This window comes from Hippoglossus hippoglossus, chromosome 19, assembly GCF_009819705.1.
Source record: "Hippoglossus hippoglossus isolate fHipHip1 chromosome 19, fHipHip1.pri, whole genome shotgun sequence".
NCBI lineage: Eukaryota > Metazoa > Chordata > Actinopteri > Pleuronectiformes > Pleuronectidae > Hippoglossus > Hippoglossus hippoglossus.
Genome location: NC_047169.1, coordinates 3,867,661 through 3,870,778, shown reverse-complemented (window position 1 = coordinate 3,870,778; position 3,118 = coordinate 3,867,661).

Genomic DNA, 3,118 nt, shown 5'->3' with positions numbered 1-3,118 from the left:
AATGATTGGCCGACTCCTCTGCTTTTCTGAAGACCCCCTTTTGAATGTTCTGTCACCTGCCTGCCTGATTATTAATCACCGTGTTTTTGCCATTGATCATCAACCTGACCGCTCAGTCATCTCTTATTACAACTCTTCCTTCGCCAGCTTTTTATTTTTTGTTGCCTTTTTTATCCTTATATCTACCTTCACATCAAACTTGATCCCACAGTCCATAAGGAACCCTAGTTTGAAACAACTCGACACAATTCTCGAGTGCGACAGCTAGCCAAACATTTTGAGAATGAGACTGAGATTAAGTATCACAAGAGAAGGATTTGGGGGGGGGACCTTGGAAAGTCCTGCTCACTTTGACTAAAGTCTCCGGCAGGTTATACGGGACCATGCAGGAACAAGAAGGCCAAACGAACCCTTATAAATCACCCGACCATGTCTTAAAATATGGACAGAGCTTCATCTCAAGTTATAGCAACGAACAAACAATATCTATTCTTTTCTGTATTATTCAAACATTCACAATATAGTTTGGAAAAAGACGTGAACTCCTGAGCAAATAGAGTCAAGGTGCGGTGCAGCAGGACGATGAACCCTGAACATGAAAGTAAATCTACTACAGAATGGCATCAAACTGAATCCACCTTTTGGAGAAGCCCAGAATCTAGAGCCTCATTCCATAGAGCTGCTCTGGAAAGACCTCAGACAGACGCTCACAAGAAGATCACTGAGCTGCAGCAGAAAAAAATGATCTGAAATTCCTGCTGCACTCGATGAATTGTGAAACATATTTGGTCTTGACACTGCACAAGGCACCGGAGATACAATGAAAGAGGGAGACATTTATTAAAAACTCTGGTATGAGTTGGAAAATCAAGAGCAATAATCTCGTGCTCAGTGTTCTTTGATGTACGTTTAGCAAAGGGAATTTAATGATGCAGAATTCCGATGAGCAGGTCATCGGCGAGGGTCACACACTGTGTGCTAATGTGGGATCAGTGTGGGGGATGGACGCACTTCAGACAACAACAAGTTGCCGTTGTCCTGATTTTACCGCGTAGAATAAATACTATGATAATCAGCGGCTCCTTTTCACAGTAATTCTCTCGTTCTCCTTCCTTTCTCTCATGAGTCGATACTGATTTAAATAGTTTTTGGTCGCTGTTTGGACAAGGAGTTAATTTTAACTCGATAAATCTGGATATTCGAGCCTGTGCCTATATGCGTAATATTTTATTAATCGATCCCAAGTTTCTAACCTCAGACATAATCACGAGTAGCTGTCAAGTACTTGTGCTGAGGCAAAAAGTACAACGCCTGAAGTTTAGTGGTAAAGAGGCATAAAGTAACTTTTAATGAGAATATTCAACCAACGCACAGTAACAGTGAGAACAGTTAAAAACATTTCTCTCAGTTACTCAAAGTCTATTTGGACAAGACCAAACAATTTCTTATATATTCACTTTACTTTACTTTTCTTTGTCTGTTAAATGTCTGTTACAACAAATGTTTCTATTTAACTTTTGCTTTTTGTCTCAATAGGCATCGTAAACTAAAAAAATACATGTGGTTTTACAATAATATTATAATATTACTACAAGACACAGGCCTATATGAGCCATGTTGTTACAGATGCTTTTCAATCTCTATATTTCAATGTGAGGCAGGAAAAAAATCGACCAATATGAAGTGAAGCAGACTTTTAATTAGATAAAGTTATTGTATGAAATTGGAACTTTTGAAAACTAATTTATTATACATATTTTTATGGTTGCAACTGCCAGAGTTTGTCTGTTAGCTCGACACACTGACCTTGACACATGCTAATCAGAGCGGCCAGCAGTACAAATATATAAATTCATAGAAAAATATGTTTTATTAATTCATATCAAAGGTCAGAGCTGTATGATAACAGTACACATTATAATTAAAAAAAAACTACTTTCATACCTCCAATCAAGTTTTGTGGAAATTTCTGATTGGAGAAAAAAGACTTCCTGTCCCCTGTCTCATGAATATAATTAATACTAGTACTTTTCCGTCACTGGCTTTCCTTACCTCAGCTGCTCTTCTTGCAAAGCCTCATTTTCAGTTCCCTCCTATCCTCCTCCTCCTCCTCCTCCTCCTTCTTTAAGTTACACCTCATTATCCTGTGCTGTTTGTTATCTCCCCCTCCTCGACGGTTCCCTCTCATTTACTCAACCTGAAGTCTGTGTCTCACCCCCTCTGGCTGACCCCTGCACCTTTTTCGCTATGCGGTCATACTTGGCATCCACTCAGCGAGCGTCTCCTCACCTCGGCTGCATAAGAGCGAGGGCAGGGGGGGGGGGGGGGGCTGGGACGGGATGCATTATACATGAATTACAGGCTGGCAGACAGCACAGCACATGGCACCCATTTCACTGTGATGAGCCTGGGAGAGTTCTATTAATTCCACTAAAGCACGCGTGGAGTAGACGGCGCAGAGAAGAGAGATGAGACGCTGCTGAAGAGCCGTGGGGCAGAACATTTGAGGAATTAGGGGCGAGGGCGAGCAGAGAGGGAGGCATGTTTGTTAAAATATTCAGCAACGTAGAAATAGCTGCGGAGGACGAGTGCACGAGTTTTGTGTGTGTGAGCGGCTGCATTGGTGCATGCATATGTATTTTGTAATCGCTCGCTGTTTTCCGTTTAAATCTTTTTTTACCTGTGCTTGTTTTTGTGTTTGCAACGTGCGTGCTTCCTCGTGAGTGCTGTGTGTTTGTGTGCATGTGCGAGAGGGTGATGGGAAATTGGGTGTGAGGGTCCAAGCACATCCTGCATAATGTGAATCTCAAGTGGCCAACTGAGGTTCTAGTCACGTCTCCGTTGGCGTCACGGCCAGGGTGCACACACACACACACACACACACACACACACACATAGCTCTCTGAAACAAGACACAGCACAGCGCACTTGTGTTTTCAGAAAACGAGGTTCGAACACGCACACACACATGGTTTACAATGTGTAGATAAAACATTGAGGTCTTCAAGGTCGTGGGATAAATGATAGATTGCCGAGTCTGTGTTGGGTCCCGGAGATGATTTCTTCAGCAAAACGGGATCAAGTGAAGCCCAGAGTTAGCCTCGGCACTCCCAGTGTA